Source organism: Eptatretus burgeri, chromosome 1 (genome assembly GCF_056783735.1).
Source record: "Eptatretus burgeri isolate ZD-2024b chromosome 1, Ebu_testis_v1, whole genome shotgun sequence".
In the NCBI taxonomy this organism is placed as follows: domain Eukaryota; kingdom Metazoa; phylum Chordata; class Myxini; order Myxiniformes; family Myxinidae; genus Eptatretus; species Eptatretus burgeri.
The window spans coordinates 154,206,961-154,221,518 of record NC_140961.1 but is presented as its reverse complement, the minus strand read 5'-3'; the positions used below and the strand labels follow the sequence as shown (position 1 = coordinate 154,221,518).

General features: G+C 39.0%; 1 long non-coding RNA gene across 1 annotated transcript; it reads left to right on the top strand.

The window, feature by feature from the left end:
- Positions 1-375: 375 nt before the first annotated feature.
- LOC147035792 (uncharacterized) lies at positions 376-4,786 on the top strand. The gene is made up of 3 exons (XR_015049602.1): positions 376-578; positions 2,733-2,872; positions 4,082-4,786. It is a non-coding gene; the product is annotated as an uncharacterized LOC147035792 (long non-coding RNA).
- The last annotated feature ends 9,772 nt before the right edge of the window (positions 4,787-14,558 follow it).

Here is a 14,558-nt window from a genome sequence, read left to right as displayed (position 1 = left end):
TATATATATATATATATATATATATATATATATATATATATATATATATATATTTTTTTTTTGTTGTTGTTGTTAATATTAATGTATGAGAGAGTTCAACAGATTAGGTCATGGAAGTGTAAAAAAAAAATCGAGGAAGAAGACGAGGAGGAAGTTAAGAGGAAGAAGAAGAAGCAGAATCGGGAGAAGGTGAGCGTGTTGTTGTTGTTGTTGGGTGTATATATATATTTTTTTGTTGTTGTTAATATTAATGTATGAGAGAGTTCAACAGATTAGGTCATGGAAGTGTAAAAAAAAAAATCGAGGAAGAAGACGAGGAGGAAGTTAAGAGGAAGAACATGAAGCAGAATCGGGAGAAGGTGAGCGTGTTGTTGTTGTTGTAGGGTATTTTTTTTTTTTTAGAGATAAGAAAGAGATTAGTTGGGAGAATGGGGGATGTTTGGAAAGTGGGGAGGATAAAAATTGAAGGTAATGGGGAGGATAGAAATTGAAGGTAATGGGGAGAAAAAAAAAAAAAAAAAAAACGATCGAACACTGAGTGGAAACGGTAGGCCTCAAGCCTAGGCCTCAAGCACCAGGTAAGAACGTCGACAAAAATACTCACAAAATAGCACGATTTTTGTAACAAAACCGAACTAGCAACACACAGTAACATGTAGGTGAGAAAATTAAACAGTTAAAACGGGACAAATAACAACCGGAAACTTAGCTTTGAGAACGTCAGCAGTGAGCCCCGAAGGAGACTTCTCGCTGCTCCAAAACCTGAACCGGAAGTCCCGGAATGATCCAAAATGCCTTGGTTTCCACATCATGAAGCCGAGAAAGGTGAGAGGCAAGAGCACAAGCCCAGAGGGGAGAACAGTGCTCCATCAGGCTGTGGACAAAAGTAAAAAAAGTTTTGTATGTGGTCAGGAGCTCAGATGTGCCAAGGAAGGACTTTGCATGATGGAGGATGCTCAGTCGGTGACTGGCTTTGGTGGCCAGCTTGGAAATTTGTCTTTCACACGAAAGATCATGGCAGATAGGGAGACCCAGAAGCTTGAAAGAAATGACTTCTTCAAGAGCATTGATGAGAAAATAGATTAGAGGGTTTTCCAAATGGTCCTTTTGGAGAGACAGTGAGAGTGTGAGATTTGTCATAGTTGAAAGACATGTTCAATGTGTTGGAACAGCTTGTAATTTTATCCCGATCTGCAGAGAGTGAAGAGGCTGCTGCTTTACGATCTGAGGGATGACAGATGGTACAGCAGAGGGTGGAGTCATCACAAAGACATAAAGAGGAATTTCCAGAGTCGGAGAGATCATTGATGAAAACCACAAAAAGAACAGTGCCCAGAACACTGCCTTGAGGCACTCCAGCCTGGACAGGAAGAGGGATTGAGAGAACTCCATTAATGGCCACACATTGGCTGTGATGGGAGAGGAAGTCCACAAGCCATGAATGTAGATGTCCTTCCATTCCTTTGGAAGAGAGTTTGGTGAGCAGACCCGGGTGGCAGACTGTATCGAAGGCACGCAATATGTCTAGGGAGATCCCTCTGATTTCAAGTCTGGCATCGAGGATCTCCATCCATTGTTGGAAGAAGAGAAGCAGCATACCCATGGTAGAGTGACCTGGTCCAAATACAAATTGATTATTGGAAATCAAGCTCTTCGATAATAAATTTCTATTTAAAGAGCCAAATTAATTTTACTCCGATATCAATTCTGCACTTTTCTCTCGAAAGTTAAAGCAAGACAGGATTTTTATTTATTCATTATTACAATACAACATATCTCGTAAATTGAGTGGGATCATATGTGGATTTACCAAGATGTTTGATTTCATTTCTGTCCTCTTTTGGGGGCAAAACTTCTTGAAAGGCAAAACATAATCCATAATCCTCTGATTCAACAATAAATTGTGCAATGCCTTCTCTCCCATAGTCCTCATTATTCTCAACCGTACCGATGTAAACCCAGCCAAAGTGTCGAACCATCCTTGCTATGGCAATTGACTGAAATGTATCACTTGGCATGGTTCGCAAAAATGAAGGAAATTGTTTTTTATCACTCAAGCATCGGCATGAGGCATAGTAACTTATCTGAATCAAAACAGTTCATGGCAAGAAGCAGTAAATTCTTAAAACTTCACAATACTGTTAATATAAACACAAATCATGATAAGAGTAAAAATAATAAATTTTCTTTCAGTAAATAGAATCTTACTTGTGGAATTAAAAAGAGAGCGAAGAAATGAGCAATTGTCAATGAATGTTGTGAACTAGACTCTCCAACCACAGCATGAATTGGACAATCTTCTTCAAAACCTTTACTGAACTTCTGCCCAAGATAGCTGAGTGCAGCAGTGAGGGTCTTATGCATGTTAAAACAGGAATCATATATCATGTATCCAAGCGATGTGTTGGGAAGAATAGAGGAGTTTCTGTTTATTTCATCAACTGCATAAATAACCGTCATAACCCAACGAAAACTAGGAGTGTGGAATCTGTGAGAGAGAAAAATAATTCTTCACAATCACAAGGCAAAGGTAAAGGTTATTTTTTATACCAATCAATCAATCAAGAAATTTATTTCACATATCATGCTTCAAATTTTCAAGAAAATATCCAAATTCTTCACAAAGAAAAATAATCAAATTATAAAACTGAGTAAACTGGAATAGCACATGGTACTGTGCATACCTCCACCAGACTGAACAGTTTATGTTTTGTATCCCTCCATTAGGCTAGATCTGGATCAGCACCTGAACCAAAATCGAAATCGACTTTTTCTGGTCACCCAACCAACTCATCCACCTCGTTTTGTCATAACGCGTCCACACATTTTTTGGTTATTTCGTTACCCATTCGTTGGGTTACCAACTCGTTGGGTAAGTATTCCATCTGCTTGCATAGAGGATGTGTCTTCATATTCTTCCTGTATGCAGCAGCCTGGCTGCTGGGTGGCTGTCATTTTGCTGGGGAATATCTGTGGTGCTGATGTGGCACCCCTGTTTTAAAAAATAAACAAACCCTTTTGAATTGTGGGGTTGGAAGCAGAATATTGAACATATTGTAATTATTTTTAATACAAACTGAGGGATTGGCCTTAGTTTCTAGGCAGTGTTCTTCATCGGGAGTAGGCAAGTTAACTCTTTCATGATAAAAAAAAATTGACGGAGTGAAAAATGGTTAATTTCCCAAAGCGTTTGCTACACCTCTTCGACGATCAGGTGATTAGTGGTCCAATGTGATTTTAGTTGTATTTGGAAATAAATGAGTGAAGTATTTGGAAATCACAATGAGTGAAGAGTAGATATACATACATGCATACATACATAATCACATACACTTCCTCTATTATATACAAGGAAAAAAAAACATGTTAAGAAAAATGTAAAAACAGAGGGATTACATCTCAAAAAAAACAACTAAATAAGGTAGTAATGACACCTCTTTATGATTCCACAATACAACACCATGATCCTCTTTTGGATAATCATCACGACCTGTTTTGACATTTTGCATTTGTTGTGGGATGGTGATAGAAAAACGTCAAAAGATCTTGTGATGCTAAACCATAAGAGGGTTGTGGTGTCATATTGTAGAATTGTAATGTGGTGTCATCCCTTTCTTGTTCAGTTGATTTTTTAAATTTTATCCCTCTAAGTTTTTACACTTTTATTTAAAATGTTTTTTTTTTTTCTTATTTCTGCAATTTTTTTACCAATAATAAAATTATTAATGTTTTACATACTCTGTGATTTTGGTCTCGATTTAATGCAATTTGTTGTTAAATTTAGCCTATGGTACATTCTATCCAACCACCCCCCCACCCCTCAATCCTGGCTTTTGTCTCAGTCCACAATTTGGATCACCACATATCATGTACAGAAATGTCAATGCGAATATTTTCTTTAAAATAATAAAATGCTTAATGGTTTATATATTTTGTTAATTTGGTGTTGATTAAATCCATCTACAGCATATGTGTTGTTGAATTTGGCTTATGTTATAATTCCAGTTCTTATGGTACAGATTGGAGCAGTTTATTGGCACACAAAAGTCATTTTAAACATTTATTTGGCTTTTTCAAACAGGGATGTGTTCAAAAGCACCTTGATCCATGATCTGAGTCAGCCAAGTCCCAAGTGGTGCTCACCAAGATGGCGCCAGTCACATGACCTCAAGCTCATGGCGGTGACACTTTTCATGGGTTATGAACATTCTATTTATGTTCAATGATTTATATATTTTGTTATTTTGGGATGGATTTAATTAATCTATGTTAGTAAATTGTTTTAATACTTGTTTCAATTGAATTGGGGGATGGTTTTGATATGTATCACTTTTGGAATGGTACTGTCCAGCATCTATTTCCCCACTCATGTTTTGTACAAATCCTGGGCTGGTTTGGTCGAGTCCACATTTACATTTGATTTCTTTTCATTCTAAAATGATAAATGTTTTATATTATAATTTTGGGTTGCATGCACTCGTCGAGAGACAAAATAACTTTCTCGTGTTGGAATCACCATATGGCTTTAGCAGTTGTTGAGGTAGGTCGGGCTACAGTTTTACATTGTTTTGAGAGGGAACCAAGAAGAAGTATAAAGTGGCAATTTAGTGATCTCCTGATGTGGTACATTATCGATGTATTTTGGCGTCTTTTTAATCTTGGTTGTTCAAAAAATGCACAAGAATTAAAGTTATGGCTTTTAAATACTTATGACTTCACTCTTGAGGTGTTTATGAGCATATCATTCTGTATACATTTGAATGGGTGCCCTTTTTTCCCCATACCATCCCCCTCTATGGAGTTCTACCACACTCCATGACAGATTACAATGCACATTCTAATAAATATTTTTTCTGAATCTCTCAGGACTGTAAATCAATTTCTGATGAAAATATTTTTGGCCAAAATAGGCTTAAAATGGATCTAATTTGGCCGAAAATGACAGAATTTCAAAGGCCAACACTCCAGGCCCTAAAGTTAGTCCCATGGAGAATTGATCCTGCATGGTTGTTTGCTTGTAACAAAATATGTCTTCAACGATTATTGGAGCCATTTATTATGGGTTGGCTAGCCATTTCATAACTTGTTATGGCAAGAAAAAATTTATAACAAAATAATATCTTCATTTTAAAAAAAAATTATTTGCATGATTTGAACTTTTAGTTGAGGGTTATGCCCACTTTTTCTCTTGTCACTTCTTATATCCATGAATTATAGTGTCTAACTCAAAAAGTCATTGTTTGAATCATATTCCTCACCGTCACTGTTTTCTCTTGTTTGTGCAGTTTACGTTATAGTTTCAGAAAGAGAAAACGAAGAGGCAGAACACATTTACTCGATACATATTTGGACGAGCCTTCGTATTTTAACATTTAACCAGCCTCAGTATGTCATTCGCTGAAATAATTGCGATTTATTATTTATGTTAACTTTATAGCTCCCCAAGTAAGCAGCAACGATCTTTAACTCACAAAGCTGCTTTCATGATGTGTTTATGCATGAATGATGGAGATTGAATGATGAAGGTTGCATCGATTTAACTTACACGCCTTCACAAGGGGGTGTTCCACATTCAGGTGTATATTCTTGTTAACATTGCTAACGGTGGTGTTTTTCAAAATCCGTTTCTCATATCAAGAATAACAACACCAATGATTGTAACAGCATAATTTTGTGATGTGTGATATTTCCTCCAAGGACACCCTCACGGAAGAAAGTTATATTTTCGGAAATTTAGAATAGTGAGGCACATTTTCCAAATCTCCATCATCACAAGAATGATTACCATATAATATTGATGTGATCTAACATTTTATAATGTCATGCACGGTCTGATCCTTTCAATGACTTGATCTAACATATTGTTGCGTTTGTGGTGAGGTGGTGTGGGGGTGGGGGGGTAGACATTGCCATAGAACGGATAGAAGTGTATAGAGTAGCATGGGCCTTGTATGAGTAGCTAGGCCATCTCAATACAATTATGAAGGAAAACGTTAGTTTAAGAATTGTTTTCTAATTAAATTTTTTAAAATTCACAATTGAAAATGGAAAAATTAAAAAATTTGAAAATTTGGAAAATTGAATAATTCTAAATTAATTAATTTATTTTATATTTTTAAAATGGATAAATTATTATTGAAAAAGCAGGACATCAAAAACACAAATAATAATCACTTAATCCACCCATTCAGGAACTATAATAATGCAGAATTTGAGAAACTATCATGATCAATAAAAGTTTATTTGAGAGTAAAAAACAAAAATTTGACACCACAAAAAAAAAGAAAACATACAAAACAAACAAATCCTGGTGGGAGAAAATGGCAAAACCAGTGTATGAACAAATCAAATTACCTCCGCCACCGAAGGTGGACGGAGATTATATTTGCACCCCTGCCTGTTTGCTTTTACCCTGTGCTGGGAAAGCGAAAGGCAGGGTTAAGAGAGACAGAGAGAGAGAGAGAGAGAGAGAGAGAGAGAGAGAGAGAGAGAGAGAGAGAGAGAGAGAGAGAGAGAGAGAGAGAGAGAGAGAGAGAGAGAGAGAGAGAGAGAGAGAGAGAGAGATAGAGATAGAGATAGAGATAGAGATAGAGATAGAGATAGAGATAGAGATAGAGATAGAGATAGATATATATATATATATATATATATATATATATATATATATATATATATATATATATATATATATATATATCATTTGCCTATGTGAGTACATCGTACGTACATCCTACATCCGTGTACGTATCTGCATTTTGTTAAGAGTGTGCAACATAAACCATTGAGTGGAGGAAATTGAAACTTTAACACGTTGCATGATCATGTGATATTGTTACGAATCTGGAAGCCATTTGCACACAAACAGAGAGCAGTCCCGAAGCTTAGTTATTTCAACAAGTCTGTGTAAAGTAGATTCCTCCCTATGTCTAAATGGAATTACAAATGTGTGCTGCAAAGTTTCTTTCTAGTTAGATTTTGCAATACTCAATGCCAACAAATCAATCCTTCACTTCTTCGCACCATCGACGCCATTGCCCATGTGCGTTCCACTATGGACGTAGGCAGAGGTTTCCTCACCTCAGAACACCGACTCTGCCCAGGAAAGGAGGGGGTTCCCCCCTGTCCAATCATGGATGGCCAGCACATCACCCATGAAACCCTGTCCAATTAGGGCAAAGATTACCTCGGAGCTCCGACTCCACCCCAGAAAGGCAGGGGTTTCCCCCTGTCCAATCAGAGAGAGACAGATATCACCCCAAGAAACCCTGTCCAATCAGGGCAAAGATTACACCAGAGGACCGATCACCCACCCCACCCAGGGGAGGGATAAGAATCGCCGGGCTCCCCTTAAGGCTCGCTGGAGTTGGGTTGGAATTTGTCAGAAAAGAAAGGAGTCGCCATTGCTCTTGGTGTGTGTCATTGGTGGTCATTGTTGCCGTGTCTCAAGCTGGTCCTCTGACTATTCCACAGCCATCGACTTCCATCTCTCATTTTGTCGAGCAATAACCCGGAGTCTGAGCCAGGAATCTCCACTGGCCCTCTGTGAGGAGCGACCCCTGCCCCCGCATGGACCCCGCTATACCGTGTCTGGGCTCGCCAACGACCCCGAGTTTCACTCCTGCAGTCGCGGGCCAAACTGCACGAAGGGGCCACGTACCGACCAAACTCTGACCTCCAGCCTGTCTCTCCCCTTGGCTGCGAGGGTCGAAATAAAGATAATCCGGGTCCATTTTCTTTGGGTGTGTGTGTCTGTGGTGGCGCCATCCTACAAGTAGAAATCGTAAAAGTGTTGATTGCTCATTGTACATTGCCTGCATATTATAGTCATGATAACTCTGTTCTGTGTCTCCCTCCCTATTATAAATAACCCCCTGTTTAATATTCCAGTTTGTTGTCCGTGTTTTCTTTCATTGGCCTAGCACGGTGTGGCCTTGAGAAATAGTGAGGCCATTTTTGCCATAAATTGTTCATTTGGTCCGGCAGGCTTTGGTAATCCCTGCTCAGTTATGCCGGATCCGAGTCGGTAACAGCAACTCGGTTCAGACAAATTCGGCCGAGGGTGTGGCTTCCCCGGTAATTAGATGGCGTGAGTACTGAGGTAAATTGGAATATAGAAGTGGACCCTACCTCACGCCGTCGAAATATTGGTGACCACGGTCCTTTAAGCGACCCGTTAACTCCGGAGTTATCCGGGGTGACCACCTTTGATTCCGGGTGTTCAGTGGGAGACGGCCCTACTACTCGGTCTAGCAGTTGTTCCTCGCCACCGACCCCTGGCCCACAACAATATAGCGGTCACTCTTTTGAGGTCAACATAGACCGAATGTCAAGTTAGGCCAATTTTCCAAAATTGTCAATTTTCAACCGATTGTCTAGAAATTTGAAGGCTATGTGCATGTCAAATCATTGAATTCAAACACCTTCTGATGTCAACACAGACCAAATCACTACAATTGTATCTTTTCTTACTATTGACTTGAAATTTGAAGAGAATTTGCAGATCAGGACACTAAATTGAACCACCAATTTTTTTGTGGTCAACATCTGCCAAAAGGTCAACTTGGCCAAATTTCTGAAATCCTCAATTTTCATCCGATTGATTTGAAGTCTGAACAGGATTTGCATATCAGGTCAATAAATTGAAACGCCAATTATTTTTAAAGTCATAATGTCAAAATCAGCCTTACTTCTCAAATTGAGATGGAGTTAAATATTAAATTACATATATATATATATATATATATATATATATATATATATATATATATATATGTAAATATATATCAAGAGTAAATACAACCTGTCGAATAAACTGTTCAGCCTGCTGGGGTTAGACACTCCACCGAGTGTCGTTCTACTTTGTTCTGTTTTGCCAATGATCGCTGTATGAGTGATTATTACCCTGCGAGCATAAACCAAAAAGCAGGATGAAGCAATTGGTCACATACGTTTGTGTCTGCATTTTGTTAATAGCGTACATAGAAAACCATTCAACATAGGAAATTGCAACTTTGCCACATGTTATATGACCATTTGCATATTACTTGGATGGTATCACATATATTACTTGGATGATGCTAACCCCATTAGAATGTACATGGTTAATTAATCAATGTCTAATGCCCAGAGATAAAAAAATATAAAACAGAAAAGTTGGCTCACACCCAGTCCTTCTCAAGACTGCATGGGGTATGTATTCTATGAATACCATATTGGTCTGTCTCTTTTACTTTCTAATTGTGAGCATGATATCTCACAAAGTTGAGGATGGATCCAGAGGCAATTTGGTGGAGAGATTGGTTGTGTGACAAAGAAGAAATGATTCGATTTTGGGAAAGATCCGGATTCCAATCTGGATACTGTAATTTTTTGAGTGATTCTTCATCATTGAGAGATCAGGCCAAAAATGATATTTAGCACAGTATCTCAAAAAGTTGTGTCCTGATTCGGACTAATCTTGGATAACAAGTTGGGTGTGTGACAAGGAAGAAATGGTTAGATTTTGCCGAAGATCTGGATTATGATTTTAAAATCACGAGGAATATTCAGAATGTATGGATGAAAAGAGAAAATTATGGAGGAGAAAAGAATTATGGAGAAAAAAAATGACATTCAAATATAAAATTAAATTATGCAATTCACTTTGTGAATAAGCCTGGTGTTGGCTCAACAGATAAGGTGGCTGGCTTAAGATCTTATGGTCATGAGTTTGAGACTGTCGGCTGTTTAATTAATACCAGGTGCGGTTGACTTAGCCTGTCATCCTTCCAAGGTCAGCGAAATGAGTACCAGTGCACTGATAATAGAGGGCACTGCATCAGTCCCACAGCCATGCTCCCAGAAATTTATGCAGCCAGCAGTCAGTCACAGGCTGCAAACAATTGCGACTTTGTGCAGAGATTGGACTCATATTTTATTTCCTTAGATCTCTTTTTGAATCAAAAGCAGATTTAAAAAAAACAACAACAAATAATTAACAAAGATATTAAAGAATACTCACTCGGAACAGACGGCAGGTTCAGGGCCGAGTTTTGGATTCAATGGAGCAATGTTTGCTCTCCTGTGTAAAGGAAACAAACCACCGAGCATTAATTGACCAGGTACGAATATTCCACTGGACATGTGATCAATGTTGATATCACATGCACTGCAAAACAATGTCCTGGAATATGGAGAAAACAGAAATCTGAAACACAGAAACAACAATGAAGTTGGAATCCAGGAAAACATGTTTAAAAGCTGGAATGCCCGAAGAGGAGCACTTTCCCTTCTCTCATTTCTATTAATCCACTCCATCACAAGTCACAAAATCATCAAAATGAAACTCCAATGTGAGAAACAGAAACGCAATGTTCTGAGTGTTGCTGAACTAAGTCAATACCTCTCTGAACAGGAGAATAAATACTCCTGCTTTATTCATGAAAGCGTGAGCCTCGTGGGACATCCAAATGGGGGATTATTTTGGGAATGATCAAAGGTGTTATGAAATTGAACATTTCTTAACTGATGACAATTGTGAAGATGATATATCAGAAAATGTGCTTTTCTCTTTTGTGCAATCAAATTATGAATAGTTTATGCTGAGCATTAGAGAAACATCTCTCAGGGATCTACTGGAGGTAATTATTTCATGAGGAAAATGGAAAGTACAACTCAATTCAGACTAAATAAATATTAAAATTACAAGCCAAAATATATAATTCAGATTAAATAACACTGGTCAACAACAAATTTGTTGTCTGCATTTTTTAAGCTGATTTAGGACGAATCTGATGCGCTGAATCCAAAACTCACATTAGTTTTGTTCAATCAGGTCAAGTTTTTGAGATATGGCCACATGTCGTTTTTTACATTTTTGTTCACATGTATGCATGTGTGGAGCATTTTAGAAGAAGTTGGTGGGGGTAAAATGTCGTGTCAAATAATTGTTTTGATTGGAAATAATTATTTTAATGACAAGAAGTATTCAGGTACGATGATTATGTCGTGATTATAACTGCGTGATTATGTCGAAAAGGGATCAGTTTGAAGTCATAAAACCTCAAAAACTTCCAAAAATTGGTGAGGCAAAGCATAAAGTTCGTGGATCAAAACTAAAGTTAATGGGGCAGATTTTGTAATAATGTGATACAAAAAAGTTGTATTTCTTGAAATAACGAACTCTGAAGAATGTACAATACCTACATGCGCCAATTTATGACATGCGCTTCTGCTCAAGCTTGGAGTGCCACAGTACGAACCCAAAGATTGGAGACTGTTCATTGACAGCAGCAAGCGATCACTGAAATGTGTTCTGCTACACAACGGCAACCAGTTTGCCTCTGTACCCATCGCTCACTCGACTACACTGAAGGAGAAGTATGAAGCGGTGAAGTACGTGCTGGAGAAAATTGGTTATGATCAGCATAAGTGGTTTATTTGTGTTGACCTGAAGATGGTGAACTTTTTGTTGGGACAACAGTCTGGCTTCACCAAGTACCCATGTTTTCTGTGCATGTGGGATAGTAGGGACCGTGCTCAGCATTACACGAAGAAGGACTGGCCTGTGCGGGAGGAATTGGTGCCATGCAAAGAAAGGAACGTCATCAACGACCCTCTGGTGGACAGAGACAGAATACTCTTCCCACTGCTGCACATCAAGCTCGGCTTAATCAAGCAGTTCACCAAGGCTCTGGACAAAGATGGTGACTGCTTCACTTACTTGTGCCAGGCTTTTCCAGGATTGACCATGGAGAAGTTGAAAGCTGGCATATTTGATGGTTCTCAGATCCGTCAGCTCATCAGAGATCCAGAGTTCAAAAACTCAATGAACGAAGTGGAACTGGAAGCGTGGAAGACATTTGTTTTGGTAGTGAAGAACTTTCTTGGCAACAATAAGGCCACAAACTACGCAGAACTTGTCAACAACATGCTGACTGCTTTCAGAAACCTGGGCTGCAACATGAGCATCAAGATGCACTACCTATTTTCACATATGAACCAGTTTCCTGAGAACCTGGGTTCAATGAGTGACGAGCAGGGGGAGAGATTCCATCAAGACATGAAGGAGATGGAGACCAGGTATCAGGGTCGCTGGGACGCAGTCATGATGGCTGACTACTGTTGGAATCTGAAGAGAGACCTCCCTGCCGCTGAACATTCCAGGAGTTCGAAGAAACGGAAGTTCAAGCCTTGAAGTTTGAACAGTGGTGACACAACATGCAATTTACTTGTACTTACCTTTATCAATGCCCACCATTCAGATGACAGTAATCGATGTTTCTATCATGTAATCAATAAATGTTGTTGGCAAAACATTTTTTTTTCTTAAAAACATGTTTAGGATGATATGTGTTGACAAAAATCAGCTGATAATGCCACAAAAATGTAATTGATTTTGTCACAAGATATGATTTTTTCAAATCAACTTAGCACAAAAACCTGACCTGATGGAGAGAAACGGATGCCATTTCCTGATTCAGCAGTGCCAGAATACCCTAATTCACTTGTAGAAATCTAGACAACATTCAGAAAGTAAAAAATTGTTGACCAGTGTAATCATTCAAAAAAATGTGGGCTTCACAAACCATTGTATGGGCTTCACAAGTCTTGTAGTCGTTTTTGTTTTGAGACAAAATTGAGGATTGTGGAAGACCTAAAACGAATTACATACCAGACCATAATGAAACTCGTTACAGTGCCTTCAGAAAGTATTCACACACTTTGACTTTTTCACATTTTGTTGTGTTAAAGCCTGAATTAAAAATTGTCATTTTGGGGTATTTTGTGCAGATACTGTTGGTGACAAAATTAAAATTTAATCAAAGTGAAAACATGTTTTAAGAAATGTTTTACAAATTAATTAAAAATAAAGGCTGAAATGTCTTGTGTCAATAAGTGTTCAACCCACCCCCGAGTCAATAATTTGAAGAAGCGCCTTTGGCAGCGGTTAAAGCCTTGATTCTTCTTGTGTATGTTTCATGTCTGCAACAGCTTTGCAGATCTGGATTTGGGGATTTTCTCCCTTCCTTCATTGCCGATTTGCTCAAGCTCTGTCAAGTTGGATGGGAAGCATCGGTGAATATCAATCTTCATGTCTGCCCACAGATTCTCAAAGGGATTCAAGACTGGACTTTGGCTGGGCCACTCAAGTACATACAGGTTCTGGTTCTGAAGCCATTTAAGTGTTGCTTTGGCTGTATGCTTGTGGTTGTTGTCCTGTTGGAATGTTAATCTTCGCCACCATCTCAGGTCTTTTGCATTCAGAAGCAGGTTCTCCTCAATGATTTGTCTGCATGTTAATCCATTAATTGTTCCCTCTATCCTGACACTTCTCCCAATCACTGCTGCTGAAAACCAAAACCATTGCCATAGCATGATGCTGCCATCACCATGCTTCACAGTAGGGTTGGTGATGGATGGGTTATGAGCTGTGCTCGGTTTCCACAAGACATAGTGCTTTGCATTCAGATGCCTGGTGTTGGCGCAGTGGTTAGGTCAGCGGCTTGGGATCCAAAAGGTCCTGATTTCAAGCCCCGTTGGGCCACTGAATTAATACACCAGGGGGTGGACTCAGCCTGTCATCCTTCCGAGGTTGGCGAAATGAGTACCAGTATACTGGGCCAGTGTATACCCCGGTTAAAATATGTGTACCATATCCCTGCGTCATAAGAGGCGACCAGGGTTGCGTCAGGAAGGGCATCCGGCGTAAAACATGTGCCAAATCACTATGCGGATCATACGGATGATCCGCTGTGGCGACCCCTAATGGGAGCAGCCGAAAGAAGAAGAAGAAGAAAAAGATAGTGCTTTGCATTCAGGCCAGAGAGTTCAATTTTAGTCTCATCAGACCTCAGAATCTTTTACCTCATGCTCTCAGTCTTTCACGTGTCTTTTTTCAAACTTCAGGCATGCTGTCATGTGCCTTTTCCTGAGGAGTGGCTTCCTTCTGGCCACTCTCCCACAAAGCTTTGATTTGTGAAGTGCTGCAAAGCTGTTGCCCTTCTGGCAGGTTCTCCCATCTCAGACAAGGAACTCTTTAATTCTGTCAGCGTTGTCATTGGGTTCATGGTCACCTCCCTGACCAAGGACCTTCTTGCCCAATTGCTCAGTTTGGTTTGACGGCCAGCTCTATGAAGGGTTGTTGGAGCTTGGCACCAGGGTCGTTCCATATTCTTTATATTTCCTCCTGATGGAGCTCACTGTGCTCTTGGGAACTTTCAACACTCTAGAAGTTGTTTTATACCCATCTCCAAATCTATTCCTCATCAAAAATCTATCTTGGAGTTCTACAGTCAGTTCCTTGGACTTCATGGTCGAGTTTCTGACATGACAAGCACTATCAACTTGGTATCTTTTATGGAAAGGTGTGTTTCTTTCTAAATATTGTCTGATCAATTTAATTGGCCACAGGTGGATTCCACTCAAGTTGTGGAGACATCTCAAGGATGATCAAGGAAAATTGGATGCACTTGAGCTGAATTTGGAGCATAATAGCAAAGGAGTTGAATAATTATTGACACAATGCATTTCAGCTTTTCATTTTTGAATGATTTGTAAAAAAATCTCAAAACAAAAAA